Genomic DNA, 10,169 nt, shown 5'->3' on the forward strand with positions numbered 1-10,169 from the left:
TTGGGCTCGTTGAAGCCAGAAACTTGCTGGAGTTGACAGCAGCCATGTGCACATGTCCCTGTGCATCCCCTGTCCCTCTCCCTGGGAGGTTTTTTTAATATATTATTTCGATATCCCCACTTTGAAACATTAAAAAAAAGAAAAAAAACCCCAACTTTTTCCTGCGAAGGACATGCGAGGTCCCCCTATTTCCACCAAAAACTTTCCGTCCATCGAGTCAGCAGGAAAACGTCGCCATCAGCAGCTACTTGACTTCTGGACTTCACTTGAACCCAGAAACCCGCAATAATTATGGGGTTTGTGCAATCCCACACGACCAGAGAGCGCGGGTGAATATCCTGAAGGGATTCATGACAAAGAATCCCCACGCAATTAATTAGAACAAATCCCAGAGCAATTGTAGCAAATCCCAAAGCAATTATAAACCCCCTGAAGTATTTATAAGAACCCCCAAAGTGTTTATACTATCTCAAAGCAATTCTAAAATAACTCCAAAGAAGTCAGAAGTTATCTCAACACATTTATAACAAATCCCGAAGCGATTACGGAAAAATCCCAAAGTATTTCCGAATTATCCCAAAGGAATTCTAGCAAGTCCCCAAGCAATTAAACCAAATCCCAAAGCAATTATAAACCCCTCAGAGTAACTATACTATCGCAAATTAATTCTGAAATACTCCGAAGTACTTTGATGTTATCTCAAAACAGTTGTAACAAATCCCAAAGCGATTACGGAAAAAGCCCGAGGTATTGCCAAATTATCCCAAGGGAATTCTAGCAAGTCCTCAAGCAATTATAACAAATCCCAAAGCAATTAAATAAAATCCCAAAGCAATTATAACACAATCCCAAAGCCATTAAATAAAACCCCGCCGTATTTATAAAGTATCCCCAAAGAATGCTAACAAAGCCAAAATGATAAAAATGTTATAAATCACTTAATTTTGGCCCCTTCCAACCTGCCACGGAAACATTCAACACTGATGATCTTCCCCAGAACACCAAATTCACCAGAAATCATGCAAAACCGATCCTAAATTAAAGGGAATTAATCACTTGTGGGTTTTGGACACCTTCCCCAGGCACAGGACTTAATTTGCTATTTTTGAGCCCAAATATTCGCGAGGGGACGGAGTTTGATGATTTCCCTGGAAAAATGTTTTCTCTGATGTTGCTCATAAACCAGGTGGTCTCTGTTCTAGGAAAGGGGTTTTCCTGGGGACTTCATCGCCGGGGGTGAAGAAATTGCCTTTTTTTCCCCCAAAAAAATGGATGGAGGCCACCCTGGGAGATCGGTCCTGTTCAAGCTGGGTCGTGCAATGGCACAAAAACTTCACAGGGCGAGTGAAACCAGGGGATCAGACCCAGATCGGGTGGAGGAATTGCATTTTATCGGCCCAAAATGTCAACCCTAAAAAGATGCGTGGAAAAAAATCATGCGCAACTTTATTACGAGTGCGATGGGGGGGATTTTTGCAAAACTCTGTCCGATGGGTTCACGGTCGTCTAGGGATCGTTGAAATCCAAAGCAAGGCCGGTTGCAACCATAAACAGGGTGCATTGCAACCCGAAGCGTGGGGCAGTGCAACCCGAAGCGTGGGGCAGTGCAACCCAAAGCGTGGGGCAGTGCAACCCAAAGTGAGGTGCAGCGCAACCCAAAGTGTGGGGCAGTGCAACCCGAAGCGTGGGGCAGTGCAACCCGAAGCGTGGGGCAATGCAACCCAAAGCGTGGGGCAGCGCAACCCAAAGCGTGGGGCAGTGCAACCCGAAGCGTGGGGCAGTGCAACCCAAAGCACGGTGCATTGCAACCCGAAGCATGGGGCAGTGCAATCCGAAGCGTGGGGCAGTGCAACCCGAAGCGTGGCACATTGCAACCCAAAGCGTGGGGCAGTGCAACCCGAAACGTGGGGCAGTGCAACCCAAAGTGAGGTGCAGTGCAACCCAAAGCGTGGGGCAGTGCAACCCAAAGCGTGGGGCAGTGCAACCCGAAGCGTGGCACATTGCAACCCAAAGCGTAGGGCAGCGCAACCCGAAGCGTGGGGCAGTGCAACCCAAAGCGTGGGGCAATGCAACCCGAAGCGTGGGGCAGCGCAACCCAAAGCGTGGGGCAGTGCAACCTGAAGCGTGGGGCAGTGCAACCCAAAGCACGGTGCATTGCAACCCAAAGCGTGGGGCAGTGCAACCCGAAGCGTGGGGCAGTGCAACCCGAAGCGTGGGGCAGTGCAACCCGAAGCGTGGCACATTGCAACCCAAAGTGTGGGGCAGTGCAACCCGAAGCGTGGGGCAGTGCAACCCAAAGTGAGGTGCAGTGCAACCCAAAGCGTGGGGCAGTGCAACCCAAAGCACGGTGCATTGCAACCCAAAGCGTGGGGCAGTGCAACCCGAAGCGTGGGGCAGTGCAACCCGAAGCGTGGGGCAGTGCAACCCGAAGCGTGGCACATTGCAACCCAAAGTGTGGGGCAGTGCAACCCGAAGCGTGGGGCAGTGCAACCCAAAGCATGGCACATTGCAACCCAAAGCGTGGGGCAGCGCAACCCAAAGCGTGGGGCAGTGCAACCCGAAGCGTGGGGCAGTGCAACCCAAAGCACGGTGCATTGCAACCCGAAGCATGGGGCAGTGCAACCCGAAACGTGGGGCAGTGCAACCCGAAGCGTGGCACATTGCAACCCAAAGTGTGGGGCAGTGCAACCCGAAGCGTGGGGCAGTGCAACCCAAAGTGAGGTGCAGTGCAACCCAAAGCGTGGGGCAGTGCAACCCAAAGCGTGGGGCAGTGCAACCCGAAGCGTGGCACATTGCAACCCAAAGCGTGGGGCAGTGCAACCCAAAGCGTGGGGCAGTGCAACCCAAAGCATGGCACATTGCAACCCAAAGCGTGGGGCAGTGCAACCCAAAGCGTGGGGCAGTGCAACCCGAAGCGTGGCACATTGCAACCCAAAGCGTGGTGCATTGCAACCCGAAGCGTGGGGCAGCGCAACCCACAGCGTGGGGCAGTGCAACCCACAGCAATAGGCTTTGCAATCTGAAGAGAGGTGCACTGCAGTCCAAAGCAATGTGCATTGAATCCAAAATCGGTGGCACCGCAATCCAGAGCAAGGCCCGCTGCAGTCCAAAGCAAAGGGCACTGCAGTCCAAAGCAAGGCCCGCTGCAATCCACGGCAAGGCAGATTGCAAACCAAAGTACCAGGCACTGCAGTCCTGAGCAGGGAGCACCGCAATCCGCAACAAGGCCCGTGGCGATCGAAAGCAAGGGACATTGCAGACCACAGCAAGGCCCGTTGCCACCCAAAGCAGACGGCTTTGAAGTCCACAGTGAGGGGCATTGCAAACCACGGCGAGGGGCATTGCAGACCACGGCGAGGGGCATTGCAAACCACGGCGAGGGGCATTGCAGACCACGGCGAGGGGCATTGCAAACCACGGCGAGGGGCATTGCAAACCACGGCGAGGGGCATTGCAGACCACGGCGAGGGGCATTGCAAACAAAAGCGAGGGGCATTGCAAACCACGGCGAGGGGCATTGCAAACAAAAGCGAGGGGCATTGCAGACCACGGCGAGGGGCATTGCAAACCACGGCGAGGGGCATTGCAAACCACGGCGAGGGGCATTGCAAACAAAAGCGAGGGGCATTGCAAACCACGGCGAGGGGCATTGCAAACAAAAGCGAGGGGCATTGCAGACCACGGTGAGGGGCATTGCAAACCATGGCGAGGGGCATCGCAATCCACAGTGAGGGGCATTGCAAACAAAAGCGAGGGGCATTGCAGACCACGGCGAGGGGCATTGCAAACCACGGCGAGGGGCATTGCAAACAAAAGCGAGGGGCATTGCAAACCACGGCGAGGGGCATTGCAAACAAAAGCGAGGGGCATTGCAGACCACGGCGAGGGGCATTGCAATCCATGGCGAGGGGCGCTGCAATCGACGGCGAGGGGCACTGCAATCTGCAGCAAGGGGCATTGCAATCCAAAGCAATGCACACCGCAAACTCCCAGCAAGGCCTCTCGCAACCCAAAGCCGCTCACCCTGCAACCCAAAACCACACGCGCTGAAATCGCAAGCCCGAGGCCGTCACGCCGCCCCGCGTTCCACCTTCCCAACCCTTTCATCCCGGATTATGCAAGACCCCCGGGGGCGGCGGAACCCTAATTGCTTTTTATTTACCTCCAGGGGGAGCAGAAATATCAGGTGTCTCCTCCCCCGGGGTGTCCACGTCTCAGCTGTCCCCATTGCAAAAGAAAAAAAAAAAACATAAAACAAAATAAAACAAAGGCGCAAGCAGGAAGCGAAGGCGTGGGAGGGCGGTGGGAGCAACCGCCTTTGGCAGCAGGAGGCCCGAATTTCCCAGAAATCCGAGAGGAGCTGGCGGGATGCCCGCTTGCTTTTGCAACCTGAGCTGCCTCCGTTGGCCAGGCCACGGTTGCCAGCAAGAATGAGCCGGGATGCTGCAGGAAAAGCGATGCAAAGGCTTGGGGGTTTGGTTGGTTTTTTTTTTGCAAGGTTTCGCAAAAATCCCGGCGTTGCACGGCTTGCGGATGCAATTTTCGGGTGAGGGGGGGAAAGGCTGCAGCATGCAAACACCGAGGAGTTGATTTTCCCCGTGCATCCCACTGCTTGTTCTGCAAAAAGCAAAGCTTTGCGAGGAGCAAAAGGCTTCCCCAGGGGTTAATCCCCTCCCGACCTTTCGCAATCCGGCAGCCGCCTCGCCTGCGAAAAGCAGTCTTCTGTTATTTAATTTTTTTTTTCCCCCTTCTTTTTCCCCCAGAAGGAACCCGGATCTGGGCAGGTTTTGGTGCCGTTTGTTTGAAATGGATCTGGATGAGGTGATGGAGGTGGAGGAAAAGGAAAGGCGGGGGGGAGGGTGATACAATGAGTCGGAGCGGGGATGCAAAAGGGGGAGGAATAATCCAGCCTGGGCCCAAATGCAAACAGTGCAATCATTTAACCCGATGCAAATCCAAAAAGAAGGAGAAATAAATGAGTCTGGGTGCAAATGCAAATGGTGCAATGATTTAACCTGGTGCAAATGCAGAAATGGGGAGAAATCATCCAGTTTGGGTGCAAATGGGGACGCCGCAGTGATTTAACCTGGTGCAAATGAGAAAAAAAAAATGGGGAGAAATAATTAAATCCGATGCAAATGCAAGCGGTGCAGTAATTAAAAATGATGCAGATGCAAAAGGAGGGAAGAGTAACGGGGCGCAAGTGCAGAAGCAAACAGTGCAATGATTTAACCTGGTGCAAATCCAAAAAGATGGAGAAATAATCCAGTCTGGATGCAAACGCCAATGGCGCAATGACTTAACCCAACGCAAAAAAATGAGAGAAATAATTAAACTTGATGCAAATGCAAAAAGGAGGGAGGAATAATCCAGTCTGGGTGCAAACACAAACAGTGCAATGATTCAACCCGGTGCAAATGCAAAAAGGAGGGAGGAATAATCCAGCTCGGGTGCAAATGCAAACGGTGCAATGATTAAAAATGACGCACATGCAAAAGGAGGGAGGAATAACCAGGCCCCAGTGCAGAAGCAAACGGTGCAATGATTTAACCTGATGCAAATGCAAAAAAAATTACGAGAAATAATTAAGAAAGAGAAAAATTAAGAGAAATAATTAAACTCGAAGCAAATGCAAACCTGGTGCAAATGCAGAAGGAATAATCCAGCCTGGGTGCAAACGCACGGTCCCAGGCAGCTGAGTTGTCCCCTCTCCCGGATGTCTGGGTCCCCCCGACACCTGGGTCTCCCCTGGACGCCTGAGTCCCCCTGACACTCGGGTCCCCTCAAGACATCTGGGTCCCCCCAGATGCCTGGGTCCCCCCAAGACACCTGGGGCCCTTCTAGATGCCTGGGTCCCCCCCTACACACCTGGGTCCCTTCTGGATGCCTGGGTCCCCCCTACACACCTGGGTCCCCCCAAGACATCTGGGGCCCTCCTGGACGCTTGGGTCCTTCCCAGGTGCCTGGGTCCCCCCAAGACACCTGGGGCCCTTCTGGATGCCTGGGTCCCCCCAGGTGCCTGGGTCCCCCCAAGACATCTGGGGCCCTCCTGGACGCTTGGGTCCTTCCCAAGTGCCTGGGTCCCCCCAAGACACCTGGGTCCCTTCTGGATGCCTGGGTCCCCCCCTACACACCTGGGTCCCCCCAAGACATCTGGGGCCCTCCTGGATGCCTGGGTCCCCCCAGGTGCCTGGGTCCCCCCAAGACACCTGGGTCCCTTCTGGATGCCTGGGTCCCCCCTACACACCTGGGTCCCCCCAAGACATCTGGGGCCCTTCTGGATGCCTGGGTCCCCCACACACACCTGGGGCCCTTCTGGATGCCTGGGTCCCCCCCACACACCTGGGTCCCCCCAGATGCCTGGGTCCCCCCCACACACCTGGGTCCCTTCTGGATGCCTGGGTCCCCCCTACACACCTGGGTCCCCCCAGATGCCTGGGTCCCCCCAAGACACCTGGGTCCCTTCTGGATGCCTGGGTCCCCCCTACACACCTGGGTCCCCCCAAGACATCTGGGGCCCTCCTGGACGCTTGGGTCCTTCCCAGATGCCTGGGTCCCCCCAAGACACCTGGGGCCCTTCTGGATGCCTGGGTCCCCCCTACACACCTGGGTCCCCCCAAGACATCTGGGGCCCTCCTGGACACTTGGGTCCTTCCCAAGTGCCTGGGTCCCCCCAAGACATCTGGGGCCCTCCTGGATGCCTGGGTCCCCCCTACACACCTGGGTCCCCCCAGATGCCTGGGTACCCCTTAGACTCCTAGTTCCCCCCCGGATGCCTGGGTCCCCTGGGGCTGGTGACAATCAGTCCCAGTATCTGCCATTGGTTCCCAGCCACGGGGGACGCTGGCACCCAGCCGGGCTGTGATGAAATCACTGTTGGTGGCAGCACCCATGGGTGCTCCCAACCCTGCCAGGCACCCACTGGGTCACCTGCTGCTGAGACGCCGCGTGGTAACGCTCCCCTGGGGTGGGGGACCCAGGCATTGGGGGGCACTCAGGCATCAGGGGGGACCCAGGCATCCGGGGAGACCTTCCATGCAAGGGGACCCAGGTGTCACGGGTGTCCAGGAGGGACCCAGGCTTCCGAGGAGACCCCCTCTATGCAAAGGGACCCAGGCATCCGGAAGGGACCCAAGCATCCAGGGGGACCCAGGCATCAGGGGGAGACCCAGGCATCCGGGAGGGATCCAGACGTCTGGGGAGACCCTCCATGCAAGGGGACCCGGGGATCATGGGGGGACCCAGGCATCCAGGAGGGACCCAGACGTCTGGGGAGATCCTCCATGCAAGGGGACCCGGGGATCATGGGGGGACCCAGGCAGCTGGGAGGGTCCGAGCAGACCCCCTCCATGCAAGGGGACCCAGGTGTCTGGGGGGACCCAAGCATCCGGGTGCCAACCACCCCCTTTTAACCTTTTACCTCCCCCCAGACCCCCCAGATCTCAGGGGGGACCCAGGCATCCGGGACCCCCCCTGACCCTCCCCTCCCCCCTTGTTTTACAGCCATGATGGGGACGGCCGTGAAGTTACTGGTGGGGGTCGCACTGGTCTTACTGGGAGGTAAGTGCTGAGGGGGGGTGGAGTGGGCCCGGATGCCTGGGTCCCCTGGGGGCACCTGGGATACCTGGGTCCCCTGGGGGGTGTCCCTGGATACCTGGGTCCCCTAGGGGGGTCCCCAGACATCTGGGTCTTCTGGGTGGGGTGGTGGAGGCTGGGGGGGGGGGGTCCCGGACACCTGCGTCCTCTGGGGGCGGGTCCTGGATGCCTGGGTCCCCTGGGGGTGTCCGGGATGCCTGGGTCCTCTGGGGGGGGTTCCCGGACGCCTGGGTCCCCTGGGGGTGTCCAGGATGCCTGGGTCCCCTGGGGAGTCCCTGGGTCCTCTGGGTGGGCTCCAGATGCCTGGGTCACCTGGGTCGCACTGGTCTTACTGGGAGGTAGGTGCTGACGGGGGGGGGGCCTGGGTCGTCCTGCACCCGTGTTCGCACTCTCGTGTCTCTGCTGCCATCTGCTGCCCCACCTCGGACATGCTAATGCATGCTAATGCATGCTAATGTATGCCAATGTACCCTAATGCACCCTCTGGCACGTGGTTGCACCCCCTTTTGCACTTGCTTTTTGCATCCGCTTTTGCACCTCCTTCTTGCACCCCCTTTTGCATCCCCTTTTGCACCCTGTTCTTGCATCCCCTTTTGCACCTGCTTTTTGCACCCCCTTTTGCATCACATTTTGGCATGCTCCTCTTGCACTGCCTTTTGCATCCCATTTTGCATCCCTTTCTTGCATCCCTTTCTTGCATCGCCTTTTGCATCGCATTTTTGCACCCACATCTTGCATTGCCTTTGCCTCCCCCTTTTTGCGCGCTCCTTTTGCATCATCTTTTGCATCCCCTTCTTGCACCCACGCCTTGCACCCTCTTTTTACGCCCTCCTCTTGCCCTCCCCTTTTGCAACCCCTTTTGCTTTGCCTTCCGCATCCCCTTCGTGCAAGGGGTGCAGCCCCTTCTTGCATGCCCTTCTGCATTGCACTCTTGCACACTCCTCTCGCCTTGCCCTCTGCACCCTGTCCTTGCACTGCCTCTCTGCACCCACTTTTGCACCCCATCTTGCACCCTTCTCCCCGCCCCCCCCCCCCCTTTCCACCGGACCCCACAGCCGCCCTCTCCCCCCTCGCAGCCTCCGCCGCCTCCCCCCCTGTCGGCCACCACTTCCTCGCCATCCTCAACCCCAGCAGCGGCCGGACCCGGCCACGTTTCCACCGCCCCGTCCCCAACAGCACCCTACACCTCCGGAGCACCCACAACCTCGGCGCCAGGCGGGTGCTGCCCTCCTGGCTCAACGCCACCACCGCCAACCGTGTGGCCAAGCAGCCACCGCCACGCTGGGGACGTCGGTTTGTGGTGGCACCCCTGGTTGTGAAGCAAAGCTGCAGTGATGTTGCATACGTCCTCGCGGCGCGGAGCACCCGTCTCCGCTACGCTACTGGCGCCGCCACCGCTTGGGCCACGTTGCGAGCTGGCGACATGCTACCCATCGCCCTGCAGCCATTGCAAGCCGTGGCCATCGTTGCAAGCTCCGCCGTGGCTGTCTACTACTTCCACCCCGGCACCGAGCCTTTCGTGTCGGCTGTGGCACCCCTGGGCGAGTTTTGCAGCTCCTACCACCTGCACGCCCCGCCTAGTGTCACCGTTGTGCTGGTGGCAGCGGGTGGCGGGGCAGAGATCACGGTGGATGGGCGACCGCTGGGTGCCGGTGGCTGGCGGCGGGTGCCTGGTGGGGATTTTTGGTGGCGGGAGGTGGCGTTGGGTGACGCTGGTGGCAGCCACCGTTTGCAGCGTTCCAACGGCACCTTCAGAGTGTTGAGCTACGGCGTTGGCTGGGATGAGGCGGCCTCCAGGAGCCTGGCAGTGTGCGAGTGCGGTGAGTAGTGGTGTTGCACCCTTCTCGGGGTGCACTGGTGATGTTGCATGCTCCTTGGGGTGCAACGGTGGTGGTGCACGCTCCTCGGGGTGCAGTGGTGGTGTTGTGTGCTCCCAGGGTGCAGTGCTGATGCAGTATGCTCCCAGGGCTGCAGCCCCTCCTGGTTGCACCCATTTTCAACGCCACCTCCCCTCCTTCCCCCCCCAGATGACCCTGACCCATGCCACGGCATCCTCTGCCACCCCGGCGAGCGCTGCCGCGTCTCCTCCTGCCGCCCCCGCTGTGAGGTCGTGGCCGATGCCACATGCCAACTGCAAGCTGGTGCCCGCACCTTTGACGGTGCTGCCTTCACCCTGCCCAGCCCGTGCCGCTACGTCGTGGCCCGGACCTGCAGCCCCAATGCCACCCTGCCTGCGTTCAGTGTGGAGGCCACGGTGCTCGGCGCGGGCGTCACCTCCCTCCTCGTGAGGGTCTACGATGTCACCGTGGCCACCAGCCAGGGCGAGGAGGGATTTGTCCGGGTGAGGGGCGTGGCAGGCGGGTTTGGGGGTGGGGGGTGAGGGGTGGGGCTGACACGTGGTCTTGCACGCTGATGCATGCTCTTGCAAGCCTGTACATGCCCGTGCACGTGGCTGCATGCTCTTGCACGTGGCTGTATGCTCTTGCACATATGTGCATGCTCTCACGTGCAATTTATTGCTTTTGCACCTGACTGCATGCTCGTGCATGCTTATACTTGCCCTTACATGCGTG

The sequence above is a fragment of the Aptenodytes patagonicus genome, chromosome 29 (assembly GCF_965638725.1).
Source record: "Aptenodytes patagonicus chromosome 29, bAptPat1.pri.cur, whole genome shotgun sequence".
Lineage (NCBI taxonomy): Eukaryota > Metazoa > Chordata > Aves > Sphenisciformes > Spheniscidae > Aptenodytes > Aptenodytes patagonicus.